The sequence below is a fragment of the Sorex fumeus genome, unplaced genomic scaffold (genome assembly GCF_029834395.1).
Source record: "Sorex fumeus unplaced genomic scaffold, SorFum_2.1 ptg000061l, whole genome shotgun sequence".
Classification (NCBI taxonomy): Eukaryota; Metazoa; Chordata; class Mammalia; order Eulipotyphla; family Soricidae; genus Sorex; species Sorex fumeus.
The window spans coordinates 20,708,340-20,730,905 of record NW_026606118.1 but is presented as its reverse complement, the minus strand read 5'-3'; the positions used below and the strand labels follow the sequence as shown (position 1 = coordinate 20,730,905).

Genomic DNA, 22,566 nt, shown 5'->3' with positions numbered 1-22,566 from the left:
TGAATATTCTGTTTCTGTCTTTAGTTTTTGTCATTCTGAGTCCAACGTGTCTCGGAGTTTCCCTGATTGAGTTTGTTTTTTGCTGGGATGCTTTGGGCCTCTTGATCTGGGTGCCAGTATTCTTCAGCTGTGGGAAATTCTCTTAAAAAATTTTGTTTATTTTTATTTTGGAACACACCCAGCAGTGCTCAGGACTTACTCCTGGCTCTGTCCTTAGGGATCACTCCTAGCAGGCTTGTAGTCGGGATGTCGGGTTGAACTCGGATTGGCTTCATGCAAGGCAAGCACCCTACCTGCTATATTGCTATACTATTGCTTCGACCCCTATGGGAAGTTCTTGTCAGTTATTTTTTTAACTATTGGTTCTTCATCAAATTTGTCTTTCTGTTCTCCAAAGACTCTGATGATTCTTATATTCTTCCTCTTGATCTTATTCCATAATTCCCTGGTACGTTGTTTATCTTTTCACACTTATTTTCATCACCTGTTGTTTTCTAGAGGCTTCTTCCACCTCACCTTGAAGGACCTTAATCCTTTCTTCAGCTACTGGTACTTGCCTGCTCAGATCTGCTTTTCATCTGCAGCTCATGCTTTTCATTTCTGGGATTTACTTCATGTAAATTTTAAAACGTATTAGCACAGAATTAGCCAACTGGTCATTTTCAAAATTTATATACCTCTAAAAAAAAAGTTTTGAAAAAAATTTCTTTGACCAACCTACCATTGATTTACAATTTTGTGGAATTTTAAGGATTTAGTTCTGTGTAGATGTCACCTCCCTGTGTAGATGTCATCATCTCCGTATAGATGTCACACACACACACACACACACACACACACACACACACACACACACACCCTCTCTTTAATATAGAATAGAAAGGAAACATAGGGAACAACAAATGGTTAAAGTCATCAGAACTGAAGATTTTTGTCTATAGAACTGAGACGTGGGGTGACAGGCTTTTGGGAGGGACCCTGGGGACACTGTGGAGGGAAGCGGGCTCTCTAGTGATGAGTATGGTGTTGACACAATGTTATCCATGAAAAGTGGGATTCAGTGTATTGTACATAAGTAGCACTGCACTGTAGCGCTGTCCTCCTGTTGTTCATCGATTTGCTCGAGCGGGCACCAGTAACATCTCACAGCAAATTGTGAGATCTGTTGTTACTGTTTTTGGCATATTGAATACATCATGGGTAGCTTGCCAGGCTGTGCTGTGCAGGTGAGATACTCTTGGTAGCTTGCTGGGCTCTCCTAGAGGGGCGGAGGAATCAAACCTGGGTCGGCCACGTGGAAGACAAATGCTCTACCCGCTGTGCTATCGCTCCAGTCCCTGTACATAAGTAAAAATGGCTTTTCAAAAGGTGGTGAATTTGACCTTTGGACATCATCTACCTTTCACACCTGTGGAGTCACTGGGAACTCTGCTCTCTCAAGACCTGAAAGTTCTATGGCTTTTTTTCCCCCTCCTGTCTTTTCTTTCCTTTGGGAGGCAGAATAGTGACCTATGTGGCTCTTAATTTCACATCTGGACCCAGCTTAAAACTCGGGTTGCTCATTTACATCACCCACTAAACCCTGTTGCTGAGATGTCCCTTTGTGTCCCTTTATCCCTGTCTCTCCCTCTCATTTCCAGGTGATTTCAGCTGCTGACTGTCACTCAGAATGTCACTCCTGTTTTAGTGTCACATATGTTCTTTCCAACACCCCCCCCACCCCCCAGCTTCCCCCACACACCCTGCTTTCTTTTTTTCATTCCATAACATCCTATAAAATAGGATTTGGGTGGCAGAGTGTCCTGTGAAACAAAGTTTATGCTACTGAGAGTCTCACGATTTGGGGGTTGTCATTTAAAATCACTGCTTTAGCTAGTGCATTTGAGAACACTCAGGTGCCCGATGAAAATGAAAACGCATCCTTTAGTCTCAGAGCGGAGCTCAGTTTTCATTTTGACTCTCAGTAAACTGAAATTGATTGGTTTGCAAGGTAAGGAGAAGAGATACCCTGACACGGACCGCTTCCTCCGCTCCAGAGAGCTAAGTTGTTCATGCTTAATTGTCAAAGTTCTGCCCGTGAAAGGTTGTGTTCTGTGACCTTCTTTCTCATTGCTCTAAGTTTAGATTTGTCTGCATTGATCTTGTGACCTTCCCAAACATCTACTACACTTGGATGCTTGCAAGCAATATTGTTGTTGGGATTATGGAAGGATTAGATGATGGTATTTGGGATAGGCATTTTATCTGTAAATTGGGATAGGTGTCAAGTATTTCATGATAATATTATTTTAGACAGTATTTGAAAAGAAGAATAAGAAGGTCCTGCAGGAATAATTTTTTTTTTTAGCACTTTCTAGCTTTACTGAACTGGATCAGCTGATGTGGTTTGGAGCCTAAAATGATTACCTGTTGGCTGAGTGAACCTGGGAGAATTGCTAAACTGCTCTGTATCTCAGTTTCCTTATCTATAGAGTGGGAAGAGAAAGCAGTGCCTATTTTCTCACATTAAAAGTAATATACGAATGTGCTTGGTACATAGAAGTACTCAATAAATGTTAGTCACAACTACCACACAAATACTTCATATAATTCTGGTTGTAGTCTTTACATTTTTATAAATGTTGGGCCATACCCAGAATTGCTCAGGGCTCACACCTGGCATGGCTCAGGTGATGTTTTGGGGTTCCTGGGAGCCAACCAGGGTTGGCTGCCTGCAAGGTAAGTGCCTTAACCCTGGTGCTGTTTCTCTGGCCCCTCTGGTGGTATTCTTTGCAGTCTCTTCCTTTGTGTGGTGCAAGGGTTTGGATTTAGGACTTTATATGTGCATGGTATGTGCTCTTCTCTTCTACCTCCTGACTCTTTTAAAACCAGCATGTAAAATACAGTGTTGGGTCTTCCCTGAGGCCAATACTATTTGAATTTCCAGCACCACATCTGGACCCCTGAGCATCACCAGGGAGCTGGGAGGAAACCCTGAACACTTCCAGGTGTCGCCCAACATTCCCAACCCTCCTTGAGCCCTCCCCCCCAACACACCTTTTAGAGTTCTGGTCATAACACACCAGCAAACTTTGTATTTTGTCCCCCCGAGTATATTCACACTTTGGCTTTTTAATTTTCACATCGACTAGCAAGTTCTTTTAGGATTGACCGAGCATTTTCAGGTCCTTTTGTGGGAACTCTGTATTCTGTGATTAAGTCTCATATGGGATTCTTACTTAAATTTTGATGGTGTGCTCAACTATATGTTACATTTCGGGGATAGGACTTTTGGAAAAAAATGTCTACCATCTATACAACCCCCCATACCTTTTCCATTTTTGCCCCCACTGGATTCCTTTGACTGCAATTGCCATTGGTGACACATTTTACTATATACAGTAGAGGTCATCCTTTCAAATCTAATTTACAGCCAGTTAATTTAGCTCGTTTGTCTAGAGTTAGTTAAAGGCTAAACAGGTGAGCTAACTGGAAGTCCAAATTCAGTGGTTGAGACAAAGTTAAAGTTTGCTGCTCCCATTTTAGCATACAGAATCAGTGAGTGCATTGGTGGTTCAGTTCCACATGCTCTCTTGGAAGTGACTGGTGACTTCTTTCTCTTGGGAAGAATCCTGCAGGGCATCTTATCTTTATGGTTCAGGTGCATCTCAAAACCGTGTTCCAAGTTCTAGCTCCAGCAAAGGGAGGAGAGAAACAGCAAGCAATTCCCTTTGTCAAGGGTAGAACCCCGAGTTGTATTCATAATTTCTTTTCCTATTTTGGGCTGGAGCAATAGCACAGCGGGTAGGGCATTTGCCTTGCATGCGGCCAACCCGGGTTTGATTCCTCCACCCCTCTTGGAGAGCGTGGCGAGCTATTGAGAGTATCCAGCCCGCACGGCAAAGCCTGGCAAGGTCTCCGTGGCATATTCAAGATGCCAAAAACAGAAACAACAAGTCTCACATTGGAGATGTTACTGGTGCTTGCTCCAGCAAATCGATGAACAATGGGAGGACAGTGTTACATTGCGACAGTGCTATTTTTTATTTTTGACATTCATTGGCTGCACCTTATCCATCCAGGACTCCATTTATTTGCAAAGTTTTGCAGGTTGTTTATCGTGAGGTGGCCAGGCATGAAGCTAAGAAGCGACAGATAAGGAGTGGAATGGGGAAGGGCTTAAGAATACTGATACCAGAGAGGAGAGAATGGATCGTGATAACTCTGCTTTTGAACAATGGGACGGGCCAGGTTTGAGTGGAGCATTCCCTAACCAGGATTTGGTAGCCAGGGAAGAGCTGGCTGAGACTCTCCCCATGGTTTTCTCTTTGCCAGCCCTCCCACTCTGAGGGCTGGGTGCAGAAGTCAAAGGAGGTCATCTTGGCCAAACATCCTGCTTCCCGCCCCATCCCATTTGCACAAATGTATGATACACCCTTGCAGAGGGCGCTCAGGGCTCATTGAAGCAGGGATTACTGGCATCCTGTGTCCCTAGGCTGTGCCTCTCCAGAGTGCTTATGGGCTCTAGAGACACATGTCACCTTGGCCTGATGGTTACGCTGTCCCTTGGGGAGGGCAAGGCTGAATGAAGAGAGTTTAGTTCATTTTAAAGCAGGGTCCTTCTTGATTAGGTCCAAAAGAGTGCTCTAAAGAGAAATATTCATTTGATTCATTTCTTAAGGTTTTCTCCTTTTTCCATGTGATGGCTGGATTAATACTCATTTATTCTTAGAGTATACACGTTATTTAATTAATCTACTCGAAGTCGGCTATCTGTAGAATGAATGGAGTGTCATTTTAATGGAAGGCACGGCTGGGAAGGGCACAGACAGGGAAGCTGGAGAATATTCACTTATTTAGTTTAAGGTTTTTAACAGCTTTTTTTTTTTTAAAGAAACTCTTTGAGTGGCCCTTGTGATTCCATGGCACTTTGCCCAGTCTGGAGGGAACCAGTGTTGGGAATGAAAACTAGATGCACTTTGAAAATCTAGGAAAAAATGAATCAACCTGTTCTAAGAATGAGCTTGGTGGCTCGGATCGTCCGTGAGCTCGCGAAATAGTGCGGGAGGCTTGGTTTTTCCCTTCTGGGGCTGCTCAGTCTTTCAGCCTTTCTTCTATTCCTGCACCTGGCCAGTTTATGCCCAGGGAGACTGGTTCCACCCCTGCCAGGGTGGAGCCTGGCTCTGCTGAGACATGACCACAGCTAGCCTACGAGAAATGGCATTGACGGCAAGAATGTCAAATGTTTTGGGGTTGGTCCAGCAAACCACCACCACCTCTTTCACTTTAGGGGTTATTACTCTCTCTCTCTCTCTCTCTCTCTCTCTCTCTCAATTCCTTATCCCAGGCCCGTGGCACTGTCTTTGTTTAGAATTTATAGATTTTTGCTTTCTTTTGGCTTCAGGATGTTTGGTTCATATGCTCTACATTATTGTAGTATCGCTCAGACAGTTTGGCATGGTACCCTGTCATTAAACATACTAATATTTCTGCAGAAAAATGGATCAATCTTCACACTACATGGGATACAAACAAGGCTATAAATATTCTCAGATCAGTTCAGGTCAATTTTGTTGCCAAATGGGTTATAAAAAAACCCTAAAATCTTTTGTTTTTCAAAACTTTCCAGATGTTGAAGTTGTGCTTGAGGGAGTTGTGCACCTGTATTAGTGAACATTTATTATTATTATTATTATTATTAATTATTATTAACATGTATTAGTGAACATGAGTTGTGCACCTGTATTAGTGAACATTTTCTCAGTATTTACACTGTGCCAGATAGAACTGGGAGCAGTACACCATTCCTGGAAATAGAGACTCCTTCCTTCCTTCCTTCCTTCCTTCCTTCCTTCCTTCCTTCCTTCCTTCCTCCTTCCTCCTTCCTCCCTTCCTTCCTTCTTTCCTTCTATTTTTCTTTATCCCCTCTCTCCATCCTTTTCTATGTCCTTTAACTTTTTCCCTCTCCTCTCCTCCCCATCCTTCTGTTTCACCCCCTTTTTCTCTTTCTTCTTTACACTTAAAATTTTATTTATTTATTATTGAATCACAGCGAGATAGAGCATTACAATATTGTTTATGATTGCATTTCAGTCATACAGTGTTCCAACACCCATCCCTACACCAGTATAATTTCCCAGCACCAGTGTCCTCAGTTTCCCTTCCACCCCTTCAAGCCAACCTCCATCCCAGCATGCCTCTATGGCAGGCACCTCTCTCTTCTCTCTGTCTCTCTCATTTTATGCATTATGATTTCTGATGCAGATGCTGAAATGTTATCATGTATATCCCTTTACCTGCTTTCAATACTTATTCTTGCCCAGAGTGATCATTTCCAACTAATATTGTCATAATGGACCCTCTATCTTAACTACCATCCATATCCCACACCATTGACCAGTCCTCCTGATCTGTTCTCCCTTTCAATTGATATTAGTGTCATACCAGGTTTTTTGTATCCCACACAAAAATGCAGTCATTCTATACCTGTCCCTCTCCTTCTGACTCATTTCACCTAGCATGATAGTCTCCAAATCAATAAATATCCATTTATTGGCAAATTTCATTACCTCATTCTTCCTAACAGCTATGTAGTATTCCATTGTGTAGATGTACCATAGTGTCTTTATCCATTCATCTGTTCTTAGGCACTTAGGTTGTTTCCAGATTCTGGCTAGTGCTGCAATGAATATAGAAGTGCAGTTGGTATTTCTGCTGTGTATCTTTGGGCCCTCAGGGTTTATTCCCAGAAGTGGTATTGCTGGGTCAAATGGGAGCTCAATTTCAGTTTTTTTGAGGAGTGTCCATTTTGTTTTTGGGCCACTCGGCATTCTTACCAGCAATGAATGAGGGTTCCTTTCTCCCCACGCCCATGCCAACACTAGTGGTTCTTGTTCATTTTTATGTGTGCCATTCTCTGCATCATGAGATGAGATCTCATTGTTGTTTTGATTTGTATCTTCCTGATGATTAGTGATGTAAAGCATTTTTTCATGTGTGTTTTGGCCATTCGAATTTCTTCTCTGAGGAAGTTTCTGTTCATTTCTTCTCCCCATTTTTTTGATGGAGTTGGTATCTTTTTCTTGTGGAGTTCTACTAGTGCCTTGTATATATTTGATATTAACCCCTTAGCAGATGAATATTGGGTAAATTTTTTTTCAATTCCATGTGCTGTCTTTGTATCTTGGTCAGTGTTTCTTTTGAGGTACAGAAGCTTTCTAACATAAGTTTTAACATAGTTATGTTAAAAGTTTAATGTAGTCCCACTTGTTAATCTTTGCTTCCACTTGCTTGGCCATCGGTGCTTCATCTCTGAAGATGCCTTGAGCTCCAGTGTTGTGGAGGGTCTTGTGTATGCTTTCTTTCATGTATCTTATGGATTCAGGTCTGACATTGCCTCTCTTTCTTTCTTGATAAGGAAACTGAGGTTTAATGAGATGAGTGACTTGCTTGAGATCAAGAGAAGGAAGCCAGGATCCCAGCCTGTATTCACTGTACTCTAAAGTGTGTCTCTTTGCTTGTCGGAGTGCTCAGAACCTACACTGTGTAGAATGCTATTTCACATTTCATGGTAGTTGAAGGAACACACCACAGTGGAGGTAATCATCCTTACAACATTGTTTCTTGAGAAAATGCTTCTATAGTGCATCTAAGACAGTGGTAAACTTGCCCTATGTATAGATTATTCTTTCTGCTGCTTTATGGCTCCTTCTTCACAGGTCTGCCAGGTGCAGTGAGTCAGAGTACTGTTTAAGACCCATGGCAGGATATAGGATTGAGAAGGCAAGGTTTGGTCTTTGTGATGGAGGGACCTGACGAAGAGGAAACTGAGGTTCTGATATGTCAGGAGGGCCCAGTTCCAGACTCCTGTGCATATTCTTGTGCTGGTTGTTCCAGAAGACACAGACTAGAGGAAGATGGTGAGTTGAGAATATTCAATGGAGCCACTACTGCTATTGCTTTTTTGAGTACTGGGCCAAAGCACCCTTTCTGGATGGACAGTTGGCCATTGCCTTCGGAGTCACTGGACAGGCTGGACAGAAGCCCTCTTGGCTGTGGTGGCCCAGAGTTTTTACTGACAGACTTCATACCCGAATGTGGCAACTTGACCCTGCAGAGAGGTGTTGCAAAGCACTTTATCCTCTTTTGAATCCTTGGAATTTTGGATGACTCTGTGGAATAGTTGTGATTAGTGTCTGGTGGATGAATTGGTCCCCTGCCCCTGGCCCGTGGGAACTGCTGCAACTCACATCCCAACTCCCTTAGTGTCCTGGGTCAGGACTGTTCTCTGTTCTCTGTTACCCCCTGCTCAACGCAAGAGTCACTTGAGGGGTTTCAGAATCTGTTTTACCCAAAGTGTTTTATTCTCCACTCCCTTCTCTTTTCATGGTTATATTTAAAAAATAAATGAAGTGCTCACTTCGGCAGCACATATACTAAAATTGGAACGATACAGAGAAGATTAGCATGGCCCCTGCGCAAGGATGACACGCAAATTCGTGAAGCGTTCCATATTTTTTTCATGGTAAAAAATAAGTTTTGGTAAAGGGAAATGTGTTTGATATTTGCATGACTGAGACCTAAACCTGAAAACTCTGTAACCTTTCCCACGGTGATTCAATAAATAAATAAATTAAAAAAAAATAAATGAAATAGAACATATGGACTGATGTTCACACATATTTGGTCCTAAGTGGCATTTGGTAATTCTGCATTACCCCTTTGTGACTGTCATTCCTTGAGTTGTGTCACTGTGGGCACCCTTGACTTGGGAAATTTAGTTATGTTAAAAGAAATCCTGGAAATGAGACCTGTAAAAATGTTAGAACATCAGACCATTTGTTAGCAGTATCTTCCATTACATGACTCGCTCTTAAAATTCAACATAATTTGTTAAACTTTTACTCCATGTAATGTGTGGGTCCAGGAGTCTTAGACAAAGCCAGTGTTTTTCATGGGAGGTATCTGGATATACATTAACCTTTAAAAATTGTAACAAGTTAGTTATATCTTAAAAGTTAGCAGTGTGTGAACTAATTGATTGCTTGCTAAATCCAGAGTACAAGAGGGAAATTAATTTTAGGTTGAGTAGAGAGAAGGAAGCAAAGAGTGAAGTTTATGTGCTGGACGTTGCAAATACTTTTTTATATTTTCTCTAGAAAGTATTTTTTAATTCACTCCCTACAGTAATTCTATAGGGAAGAGACAATTATTTCTGTTTTGTAGAGGATGAAATGTGAAGTCAGATCTTTGAGTACACATTTTGTATTATTGTAAAGACACACACCTCACTTTATTTTAGATTCTTTAGAAAACCACAACGTCAGGATTTGAAAAAAAAATCAACAAGAGTGTGCAGTGAGAGTAAAGAAATGAGATGATCCATAGAATAGGACAAGAGAAGTTAGTACACAGAAATTTTGCTGACTTTTTTTGAAGTACCTAACTGGTTGTTAAACCGCGGATACATATTTGTCTGAGTATTGTATTCATTTAGACAATGCAGAAAAGAAGGGGACTTGGTAGTTATGAGATTAATACTGATCTAAATTTTCAAACATATTTTCTAATTTTAAAAACTTCTTTTCCCTCTCCTCTCCTGGACCCTGAGACCCTCTCAAGACCCTTCACCTCATGTCTCACAGAGGAACAGTGACTGGAGGGATATCTTTTGAAATCTGTATGTTACCTAGAATTTTCCATGTCACACTATTGTAAGCTGGGGGCAATGGTGTAATACTGGAATTATATGCATGCGAAACTTATAGTATTGTCAACCATAGAATTGCAATAAAAACTGTAGAACAGAAACCACTTTTTTTTTCAGTGACATGGGGGCAAGTTCTTTGGTGATTTGCCTTAAATCAGCGACAATCTTAAGTAATTCTGCTATCTTGGAAAGTTATCAATTATTGTAACATGAAGCTACTGCCTATTCTTACCTTTCTTGTCATGTTTTTTTAAAATGTATTCCTGAGACTTTCCTGTCAGGAAGCTCTTTGATATTTGATCATATCTCACGGTACTTTTTCCATCATGGCATATAAATTTCTTCTCTCATAGGTAGTAATTTTTTATTTTTTGCTTTTTGGTTCGCACCCGGCAATGCACAGGGGTCACTCCTGGCTCTGCGCTCAGGAATTACTCCTGGCGGTGCTCAGGGGACCATATGGGATGCTGGGAATCGAACCCGGGTCAACCGCGTGCAAGGCAAACGCCCTACCCGCTGTGCTATCGCTCCAGCCCCCAGGCAGTAATTTTTAACATGAGCTCTTTTTCTTGGTTTTGTTCTTTTTCTCTTTTCTCTTTTTGGAAATCACTTCCAGATGGGGGTCGTTTACTTTTGATGAACTTCAAGTTTATGTTTTGCCACTTTTTGGACCCATTATCTCTTTCCTGAGTTTTGTTTCTGACTTGACTTTCAATGCTTTTCTCTTATTTATATGTATGTGTGTATGTGTGTGTGTGTGTGTATGTACATATACATACACACACACACACACACACACATATATATATTGAGGGGGTATCAGGTAACACTTAGGCTTGACAGTGATTCTGGTAAAGATGCAAACTCTGGAATTCTCTTGTCAGTTCCAGCTCTTTATGGAAAAATATTCTTTCAGTATATTACTTCTTTCTTTCTCCTGTAGAGTTATTTAGAGAGCAAGAAATATGATCGTGTTCAGTTAAATTCCTTTACTCGGTCTGGAAAATGGAAGAAAAAGACAAACTTGGAGCAAACATTTTTTAAATTACCTTATAGTATTTAGTTAGCTCTTCCCCCTGCATTCATCTTTTATACTTTTCTAACTTAAGCCAAATGCCATTTGCCCTTACAATATTGTGCCAAGGTAGCATCTCAACAGATACTCAGTTGAACTGATTTCAGCCACCTATCTTTATGTAATAGGTCTTATGTAGTAGGTATTGGAAATGAAAGACATGAATTCAGAAATGCTTTCTTTGTAGGATGACATTAAATGAGACTGATGTCTCCGTGGGCAGACTGTTGGAGACGTGAAAGGATTTCACGGGCCATTTTCTGTCATAAATGCTTATTTCAGGCTCGTTTTCCTGGGGGGCGCTGTTTGGCTGCCAGTATTTCTGTACATGCGTGCTCTTTTGCAGGAGACTGTTGCTCTGAGGATTTGCTGATAAAATACTTTAAATTCCTTGTTTTGTGAGACAAATAATTTTGTGTTATGATCCTCAGTAGTACCTTGGCTTGCTGATAGCTTTTGGAGTATTTTCTTGTCATTATTTCTGTCCATAAGAGTTCCTGTCCAATTTTATATGAGACATTCCTTGAGATGTTGTGTCTATCTTTATTTCAAACTTTGGTCTCAAGTTTCTTAAAGTAAGTTAAAAAATAAACTTAGGGAACTGAGTAGAAGGAAGAGAATGATTTGATTGCTTTTTATTGCATCTGTGGTGTTGCAGTGAAGTTGCTTTGGCTAAATGGATTGAGTGTTCCCTAATATTGCGAGAGGACCTTGGCTTGGTGGTTGCCATCATTACTGTTATTTCCTGCCTCTTCCCCTTGCACATTCTGTTATTTATATTTAGCAGGCTGTGTTGGGAGAGCAAGGGCACGTTTCTTGGCCCAACTGATGAACTTTGTCTGAATAGCCTCCAACCGATGTTTCATGAACCCATATTCATGACTCTCAGCTAGTTGGCATAAGTCTGACATTGGCCATTCTGGTTGGCCATTCAACCTCAGCTGTGAGGGAAGCCATAGGACAGTGAGGGAGTGGACAGTCTCCAAGGGCATTGGGGAACAAATGTTTCTCGTGCATACAGGTAAAAACATTCATCAGATTAAAGTAGTGTAAAGGCAGTGACACTCTCTCTGTCTTTCATGCCTTCATTTCAGTCATGGTGGGAAAACTTAGGCCTTTGGGTGGATGAGAGACTTACAGGAGCCTCATTTAACACAGGCAACATGAACGCAGCTTTTGGAAGTCTGTTACCACTCTGAGATTCGGGCTTGGGCTATATTTATCAGATTTTCTGTTGGCCCTTTTTTGGCTTGTAAGGATGGAGAGGGCTGGGTGAAAAGCACCCAGATATGTGGACAGGGCCCCAAGAGGACAGATGTTTAGAATCAGCTGATCACTAACAATCATATCTGTCTCCTCACTGCAACACATCTGCAGATGGTTAGTGTTTGCTTGACTTTAGCCCCAAGCTCTGCATGCCACGAGGTCGTGTCGAAGAAGTGTGGTAGCAGCAAGAAGAGTAGATTCATGACTTCCGCTTGCTCCTGAAGCTGTCCACTGTTCTGTCTTCTTCTGCTTTCCTTATAGCCTTCATCTTTTTTTGTATTAGTGTCTGTACACATGTATCTGCACACATGTATATTACACATTCATCAAAACACTCCAATGTATGCCTTTCTCACATTAACCCTAGACAAGAGGCATTTCTGTGATCACTTCCTTTTTGATAACGTGGAAGCTGAGGCCTGGAGCGGCTGAGGACCAACACAGCCGGGAGCCTCAGAGTTCACTCTGCGCTCAGACCACTGCTCCCCACTCACAATCACTGGCCCGCAGTGTCTCTCAGTCTTTAGGCCCCACTGTGAAGCATATGATAGTGACAGTCAATTCAAGTGTCATATATATATGTATTATATATATATATGTAAAACCAAATATTATTTTATATATATATATAATCTTCTGTCCCTGCGCCAGGCCATCTTCACTGGGGTGACTTGGAGGGAGGTGGGTTGAGTTTCCCTCCCTGCCCTGAGCATAGCCCCAGCAGCCGAAAGCCTCCAGAACCCAGCCACAGCCATGCTCAAGGTCACTCTCCACATGCTTGAATAAGCCTCAGGCATGAAGGAACCGACAGAGGAACCCAGGTATGCAGGATCCTGGCTGAGATCTCCAAGCCTGCTCAGATTGGGACTGGGCCTCCTCCACCCAATTCCCGTTTTTCAGTAGCTTGGCAGTCACACCCACAAACTGCCCTCAGCACCGTGTAATCTCATCAACGGCCAAGACCAGAGACTATAAAACAAAGCTCCCAGAAGAGAGCGATGCAGTTTTTCCTGGAGCTTTCAATCCCCTCGGAGAGCCCAGCAAGCTACTGAGGGTATTGTGCCCACACTGCAGAGCCTGGCAGGCTACCCGTGGCATATTCGATATGCCAAAAACAGTAACAATAACGGGTTTAATGCCCCTGCCCCTGAAAGAGCCTCTAATATGGCAGCATTGGGAAGGACGAGTAAGGAGAGGCTGCTAAAATCTCAGGGCTGGGACAAATGAAGACGTTACTGGCACCCACTTGAGCAAATCGATGAACAAAGGGACGACAGTGATACAGTGATATAAGGTCTGAGAAACTGGGTAGTTTTTAGTTTTCATTTATTTATTTTTTGGGGGCGGTCACACCCAGCAGTGCACAGGGGTTACTCCTGGCACTGTACTTAGGAATTACTCTTGGCGGTGCTTGGGGGACCATATGGGATGCTGGGAATCGAACCTGAGTCAGCTGTGTGCAAGGTGCAACGCCCTGTTACACGCTGTGCCATTGCTTCAGCCCCCAAGCTGGACTGCTTTAAAAATGGAAGCTCATTTCTGTTTCCCTGCCTATCTGGGTCTTGGGGATGAGGCTGTTTGTGTTTGTTCTCTAAAGGGCTTTCTCTGTCTGGAGTTTGTGTGATCGATGATCCTCGGGGCTGGCTGCCGTGTGCCCTGCATTAGTGGGCGCCCACTGAGAGACTCCACTGGGAATCTGTGTCAGCTAATCCAGACAGCCTCTATGTGTCCTGGAGGTGACCTTGTGGGGCTGGAATGTGTTTCAGTCTCATACTCGGAGGTGAGTCATCACCTGGGCTCCTGTCTTTCCTTCCTGGCTATTGGAAACAAAAGAAACTGACTCAGCAATATTGTCCACACAGGAGCTCATTAAGTGAGACTTGGTGGGCAGAGTGTTGGAAAACGCCAAATGGTTCCGTGCACCGTTTGACGTCAGAAGCACAGTTTGACACATTGGGATATATGGATGCAGGATACTTGTGGCTTAAGAAGTAGGAGAATAGATAAGATGCATTATATATATATATTTAGAATATAAGTTGTGTTTAAATCTAGAGTGCCTCACTTAGTCTAGCCTAGCAATTCAAAATCTGTTTCCTATATTTAAGTGACAAAGATGTCTTAATTAAGAAGGAATTGTGGTAATTGTTAATTTTGGTAATTGGATAGATATATTTCCTTCAGTAGGTTAACCATTAAGTTAGGTAAATTCTGGATTAAGTTCTATAGTTATCACCTCTGTAAATATTTTAATATGACTTAGCTCCATTCTACTTACCCAAGTCCAGTGGATCATTGATCAAATTTTTCATTAAATGTAAAGAGTAATCCTCCCACTCAATGATGTGATGGAAAAGAGTGGGGAAATAAAAACTTGAGATTACACTGTTTTGAATGTTAGGAGGTATTAAATATTCTTAGATCAGAATTCAAGGAATGAAGTCTTAATACTTATGTTGCTTTAAAGTTTGAAGTTTCTTGGTAGCAACCACCTTTATCACTTCAGCTGTGTCTCAGAAACAGGGCTTAAAGAAAGTGAAGGAAAGATACATGATTGAATGTCTTATTTTATTTGCATTGGTTAGGATTTCTTTTTTTTTTTTGTGATGTACTAGAGGTATATCACCATGTGGCCAATAAGCTTTGAACAAGTTTCTATGACTTAATCAGACTGACTCTATGTGAACTTCTCAATCAAGAAATTTGGACCAAGGTTGGCCATCTTATAAATATTCTGGAAAGCCATACCTTTATTCACTTGAGACATTTCAACCCTTCCTAATAGCCAGTCAATTCCACCAGGACTTGATGAGTACTAACCTTTAGCACTGCTGTTCTTCTGGTCCAAAAGAAGGTCCTGGGAAATTATTTTCCTTTTTAGCACTCTATTGTCAGAAAAATACATGTTCCCTTTCCACCAAGATGGGTATTGCTGTCTGTGCTTTGAAATTGTATCAGCAGTCTTTTCTATGGCTGATGAGATACTGGGCATTTGAATCAGAGGAACATTTGCGTTAGATTTTAAAAATCTTTCCTTGTTAATACACTTGGTTAAGTTGGAAATGTTCTCTTTAGTAAATATGGACAACTTTGGAATTCTTTGTTTATTTTAGCATCTATTTTTCAGAGATTTTTTTTGATCAAAAGATAAAAGCAAAAGAACCAAGAGGGCAATAAACGGGGTGAAGGAGTGAGGCTGAGCAGAGCATCATGTGGGAGGATGATGCAGAGGGGTGGTTATAGAGAGGCTGTTGGCCAGTGACATCTGAGGCGGTTCCCAAACTATGCAGTGCCCACCCCTCCCCTCACCACATCCCATCACCAGTACTGCCTGAGGCTGAATCATGAGCGAGTTGGGAGAAGTTCGGCTTGAAAACCTGAGAGTTTGGTGGAGATTGGTAAACAGTGCCCCTTCAACCTTTCAAATCCTTCCCACCTGCACAGGAGACCCTGGATTTATATAGTCTCTGGAAAAACTAAACTCTGCATTGGGATCCCAGAGATGATGGGAGGCTCTGGTTTGGCATCAGGAAGATTAAGGAATGCCAGGGCAGTGAATCCTTCAACTTTTCTGAAATTTCTCTAGCAGCCATCAGTGGGAGAAGTTGGGACCACACCCACCAGAGCTCACAGGCTTCTTCTGGCTCTGCTCAGGGATCACTCCTGGCATTGGTCAAGGGAGGCCAGTGATCCATGGGATAGAACTGGAGTGGACTATGTTCAGTTCTCCTCAGGACTGTTCCCCTGGTCCCGAGTACTTGGTTTTTTTTTTTTTTTTTTTTTTTTTTTTTTTGCATTTTAAAGATTGTGTGGTTAACAGTTTGGAATTGGATCCCCAGAGATGTCACACAGATTCCCTCCATTGAGCCCAGGGTGATGGACAGCGGATTCCCAAACTCATTGAACTTGTGTTCATCTCATTTTGAAATGTGGGTGTCTTCTTGGGGTCAGATGTTTGAGGAAACCTCAATCGTGAAAGTCCTATCCAAACAACAGGAAAAATGAAGCGAAAGAAACAGGAAAATAATGTATAATATCAGAGGTAGCCTGGAGAGGTAGGAAAATGCTTTGAAGCAGAATAGAATGCTATTTTTTTAAAAATTGTTGAAACAAGAGCTGAATACTATTAACAACAACAACAAAGTCAGACTCAAGCCCTGGAGATGTGACTCAGGAGACGGAGCACGTGCCTTGCATATGTGAGGCCTGAGGTTTGATCCCAGCTACTGAATGGCCACCTGAGCACCCCAGGAGCACACCCCTGGGCATGACCCCCACTATGAACAACTAAATCAGAGTAACAGGGTCAAAGAAAAAGAGATGGTGGAGGGACTGGAGAGATAGTACAACATGTAGAGTGCTTGCCTTAAGCATGACTGACCCAGGTTTAATCTTTGGCATTTCATATAGTTTTCCAAGCACTGCTATGAGTAAGTATTGCTGGGTGTGGAACCTCCCCACCAAAAAGAAATGTTGGAAATTAAAAGTATGGCATCAGAAAAACAAAAAGATACTGAAAGAGTACATATGAAAGAGGCATGTAATTATTCTATCCAAATTTGCTAAGATATGTCAGACTTATCGAGATAGTATAAAGCAGTATGAAAAAAATATGCATTTAGAAATGCATAAATGAATGTCAGAACAAATGTAAAGGGATAATCTTTGAAATAAGTTGGGGCAGGACCATACTATATTATCGTCTTATTTATTATATAAAAAAGCTGTGCAGTCGTTATTTTGAGAAACATTGAGGAATATGCAATTAGAGCTTTATTTTGAAAATCAATTTGTTGAAAAGTTTTATTAATAGTCTAAAATATATAGCTGCATGCATTTATTTGGAAGTTGGGTTAATTTCTATGAGTGATACAGTTTTTAATTTTGTTTTTAATAGCTATCTTTTTCAGCATGGATTTCTTTTCATTTTATAAAAATTTTTGGTTTTGGGGCCACTTTTGATAGTGCTCAGGACTTACTAGCTCTGCACAAATGGTCTCCTGAACTCTTCATTTGAGGTGCTGGGGATTGAATGTGAGTCAGCTGTATGCAAGTGCTCTACCCACTATACTGTCTCTCCAGCCTCTCATTATTTCTTCCAACATTTTCATTTTCCCATTTAAATCAAGACTGGGGGCATGGGGGTTGGGAGGAATACTGGGATCGGTGGTGGAGGAGAAAGAGCACTGGTGGAGGGATGGGTACTTAATCATTGTATAACTGAAACCCAAGCACAAAAATTTGTAAGAATACAACTGCACCTCATGGTGCTTCACTAATAAAAATTAAAAAAGAAATAAAAAAGACTGCTATTTAATAAAAGAACTAACTCATGAGATGCAAAGTACTTGAAATTCACTGGTTTTTACATACACTCTTAAAAAAGTTTTTGGCATATAGATCTATAAAATTTGATTACAAGTGTAGAATCAAGCAATCACCATCCCATCCAGGATACAGAACTGTTAATCGGGCATTTTATTCATTTTTTAAAATTTTATATTTTTAAATTTTATTTGAAGCACGGTGATTTACAATACTGTTTATTTAATAGGCTTTCACGCTTACAACATTCCAACACCACACCCTTCCTCTGAGCATCGGGCTTCCCTCCACCGACATCGGCTCACCATCCCACCCCCCATTTCCCTGCTGTGTTACATGAGCTCAGTTTTATAGACCAGATCTTATCTTCTAACATTTCCAGCACATTCTACGAGGTCAGGTAAGCTTTGTAGTGTAGAAATCATTTTTGTGCAGGTGGATTATAAATCCCTAAATTATAGCGACAAATTATTATGAGCTATCACTACCGCATGCCTTTCATATTGCTCATGAACACACGAAGATTCTGTTAGATATTTTATATCTTGTGGTATCTTTAGTTCCCTAGTAATGAAACTCAAATGAAGCACAGTTGTAATTAAGCTGATTATTCGGGATGAGCACTGGTAGTGAGCACCCTACCTAGCTGCCATGGTCTCTAGCATTTCCTGATGTGGAATGTGGCTTCAGGCCAAGAGGTCTCTTTCCGTCCTTCCCTCTCTTACAGCCATAGGTGACTGTGCTGTGCTTGTGTAGACTTGCAAAGAATTTCGGGGCCAGGCGATCTTTAAGGAGGCCATCTAGCCCATTTCCTCTGTCTTAGTGTTGCTCTAACTCAGTCATGAGGGGAGGAAATGGCTTTCCCAGGAATTATCACTGGCCCCAAACTTGAGTCTTTCAACCTCCCTGTGCAGGATGCATTTGAAATCTCATTGACTTGTTGCTGGTTGCTGCTGATTTAGTACCTGAGAAGTCACGTTCTCACCAATCACCAGGGAACTTTCTGGTGGGATTGTTGGACTGTGTGCACTTCTTGAGGAGTTTTGGTTTTATGTTTGCGTTGTAAGTTGAAGGGTTTTTGTTAATGTGGGTTGCCCTCTTAACGTTAAATATGGGTAGAGCCTTCCTAGGAAAGCTTTGGTAAGCTGGAAATGGTATAAGATAAAGAAAGCTGTATGCTATTGTCAGTTTTCACTGTGAAAATGAAAATCTTCCTCTGACTTCTGTTTTGGTAGTAAAAACAGGGACTCATGTCTACCTTTCACAAAGATGAAGTCATGCAAATTTTGAAAACTGGGGGAGAACTGTCATCCGAGTCATGTAACATGGGCTTGTGGATCATGTCTGTCTGACCTTGGGCTTGAAATCTTAGGTTTTAGAGTAAACAGAGTGAGGGAACAGGAGAGAGAAAAGTGGGGAAGGAAGAGAGAAGTGGGCAAGGACCATTGCTTTCCTGTTATTTTCCTTTGAGTGGGAGAGTGAGAAAGCTCCTGAATATAATTGCAGCTGCCAAACTGAGTTGCCAGAAATCATTTACATTTGTGTGTGAGAAGAGCTGTGGTATTTAGCTTTCTAGAAAATTCCTAACCCAGTGGGGGGTCCACTAGCTACCATTGCACTTCTGTGTAAATCTGATTTCTGAGCTTTAGAACTTTTTCCTGTGAACACAGACCCTGAAGGATTGTCTCTGGCTTCTCCCTGTTTGGTCTGAGCGCCTGTTCTATTGGAGTGTTCAGTTAGTTACAAATGGTTGGCTGATCAAAGTATGGACACAGATATGCAGAGGTTTTGCAGAAATAGATGGGGTGCATCTTTACTTAGCAGATGTTATCTTGAAAATAACTGTAGAAATTGGATGGCCATAGAATGTAATTTTACCTGCCTTATATCCTCGCTTGGCAAAACCCAGGGGCTTAGTGGTCCAAGGTCTAGTGGATAAATTTTTTTGTTCAAAGAAAACGTGGGAGAAGTATCATCATCATTATCATCATCATTGAGAAAGTAGTCATCAGATTGTACGGTTATCATTCAACTTGTGAATGTCCCTTGAGAATTTCTCTCTCTGAAAGTTGTTTTGTGTTAAGGTGAATGAAATAGATATTTGTAATGTATTGCAAGCATAGGTTAAATTTATCATTGTGGTTATTCTGAATGTGCTTTCTTTAATAAATTTTCTTTCTTTCCCAGTCAAGTAAACATGTTTAAATCAGGAGACTGGAGTGATAGCACAGTGGAGAGGGCATTTGCCTTGCACACAGCCAACCTGGGTTCGATTCCCAGCATCCCATATGGTGCACCACCAGGAGTCATTCCTGAGTGCAGAGCCAGGAGTAACCCCTGAGAATTGCTGGGTGTTACTGAAAAAGCAAAAAAAAGTTTAAATCATAGAAAATGATATATCTTATCTGTCAGATGTTTATAGCTCATGAAATGATACAAACTGTTTTTTTTTATGTTCTATCCTTATCACCCCCTTCTTTTTGAAAAACCCAGGGACTCCTCAAACAGATTGATTAATCCAAATACTCAGACATACACACATACACACAAACACACACACAGCCATGGTGCTCACATCCTGGATTGTAGTGCTCCTATGTGCTGCACATTTCCCTTATGGTGGATGTTGGGAGTTGCCTGTTCTTTCACTGTGGTTGCTTCTGCACATTCTGACAATTGTGCTCAGCAGGGGGCACTGTGGGACTCACTGCTGAGGGCGGGGAGTGGGTCACACTCCCTGCCGAGTGCTCACACATCTTTAGCGGCAGTGCATGCACTGTGTGCTGCAGATCCCATGCTCTGGGGTGGGTCCTGTGACAGCGGAGCCCCCTAGGACTGTGCTCAGTGCACATGAGCAGCAATGGGTAGTCCACTCAGGGCCTTTGCTTCTGCTAACCACATGCCACTCCCGGATTGCCAGACAGACTTTCAGTGCTCAAAATAAAATCGATGGCAAGGCAAAGGAAAACCAAATCATGCTTGTTTTTCATGTACTGGAAGATAAGACTATTAATATAACTTTTCAACAAATTGATTTTTAAAGTAAAGCTCTAGTTGCATATTTCTCAGTGTTTCTCAAAATAACGAGTGAACACAGCTTTTTTATATATCAAAACAAACAAACACTGTCCTCCCTTTGTTCATCGATTTTGCTCGAGCGGGCCCAGTAACGTTTCCATTTTGAGACTTGTTACTGTGTTTGGCATATCGAATATGTCACGGGTAGCTTGCCAGGCTTTTCTGCATAGGTGAAATACTCTCGGTAGCTTGCTGGGCTCTCTGAGAGGGGTGGAGGAATCGAACCTGGCTCGGCTGGGCTGGCTGTGTGCAAGGCAAACACCCTACCTCTGTGGCTATTGCTCCAGCCCTATACATCAAATAAGACATTAATATAGTATGGTCCTGCCCCAACCTATTCCAAGGGGTATGCCTTTCTCTTACATTTGTTCTGACATTCATTTATGCATTTCTAAATGTGATTTTTTCATACTGTTTTATACTATCTCCGATAAGTCTGACCTATCTTAGAAAATGTGGTTCGAATAATTACATGCCTCTTTCATATATGCTTTTTCAGGATCTGTCATTTTGTTTCTGATACCATACTTTTAATTTCCAACATCCCTTTGGAGGGGGTAGTCGGTCCCACACCCAGCAATACTCATAGCCAGGAGCCAGCCCCTAAATTGGCAGACAGACTTTTTAGTGCTTAAAATAAAATAGATGGCAATACAAAAGAAAACCAAATCATGTTTTTCATACACTGAGAGATAAGACCCACTAGTGAATAGAAGAATGACTGTTATTTTTGCTTCTTTGGGTTTGAACCACACCGGGTTTACTTAGGGCTTACTTTGGGCTCTTCGCTTTACTTTGGGGATGTCTCCTGGCAGGGCTCAAGGGAACTTATATGTTGCCAGGGTTTGAACCCAGGTCAGCCACAGGCAAGAAAAGCCTCCTATCCGCTGTACTGTCTCTCCGGATCAACCCTACTTTGAAAGTGAGGGGGAATCAAAAAAAATTTTTTTTATCTGTAATGTGATGTGATGGGCTGGAGCGATAGCACAGAGGTAGGGCATTTGCCTTGCACGCAGCCAGCCTGACAGAGCTGGATTTGATTCCTTCGCCCCTCTCGGAGAGCCCAGCCAGCTACGGAGAGTATCTCACCCACACAGCAAAGCCTGGCAAGCTACCCATGATGTATTTGATAATGCCAAACACAGTAACAGTAAGTCTCACAATGGAGATGTTACTGGGCCTGCTAGAGCAAATTGAAGAACAATGGGAGGACAGTGACAGTGACAGTGAATGTGATGTGATATGGGTATGAGTTTCATTGGCGATACGGTTGAAGGTACTACCAATAGTCTGTTTTGTGTGTTTTGTGATCTATCTTTGTAGTATCACTGTATCACTATCATCACTGTTATCCTGTTGATGGTCAAATTACTTGAGTGGGCACCAGTAACGTCTCTATTCCTCCCAGCATTGAGACTTTAGAAGCCTCTTATAACTCGTCTTTTCCCAATGATTGGAGGCTCTTTCAGGGCCAGGGGAATGAGACCGGTTGTCATTACTGTATTTGGCATATCGAATATGCCACGCGGAGCTTGCCAGGCTCTGCCCATGTGGGCCGGATACTCTCGGTAGCTTGCCGGGCTCTCTGAGAGGCATATATTTATATATTTCTCTCTTATGATTTGTTGCCTACTGTATGAACCCCATAAGATATGGTGTAGTAATTGTGGAAAATGGGCAGGAAGCTCCACTGGAGAGTATACAAAAAGTAATATAGTTTCCTAGACCAGTGGTCTTCTATGGTTAGTCCATTCAGTGATTCTGGTCAACAAGTGTAGATCAGGTTGAAAATAACTGGTCTGCCACCTTGGTTTTAACAGCTGGTCTGTGTATGGTGTGCAGACTGAAGAACACTGGCCAAGTCACCATGGACATGATTGCTAGGCTCTGAGAATATATCTTGAGGGGGCTTCATCAGCAGTCTGTCTTCTTTTGCAAAAAATATGTTGTTTATGTTTTTAATTTTATTTGAGGAACTATGATTTACAGTGTTTTTAATGGTAGGTTTTCAGACATACAAGCATACAGCATTCCAACATCCAACATCCCTTTTCCATTGTTTGCCTCTGTTTACCATTATTGTCTCAATGAGCCCCTACCCCCAACTCCACTTCTCCCCCCATGGTAAGCTCAG

At 41.8% G+C, this 22,566-nt stretch overlaps 1 protein-coding gene and 1 non-coding gene across 2 annotated transcripts in view; both read left to right on the top strand.

Moving 5' to 3' along the window:
• Positions 1 to 22,566, top strand: part of UTRN (utrophin) — a 610,322-nt gene that overhangs the window by 23,383 nt on the left and 564,373 nt on the right. The window lies entirely within an intron of this gene.
• Positions 8,391 to 8,497, top strand: LOC130034899 (U6 spliceosomal RNA). Its single transcript, XR_008794195.1, has one exon. It is a non-coding gene; the product is annotated as a U6 spliceosomal RNA (small nuclear RNA).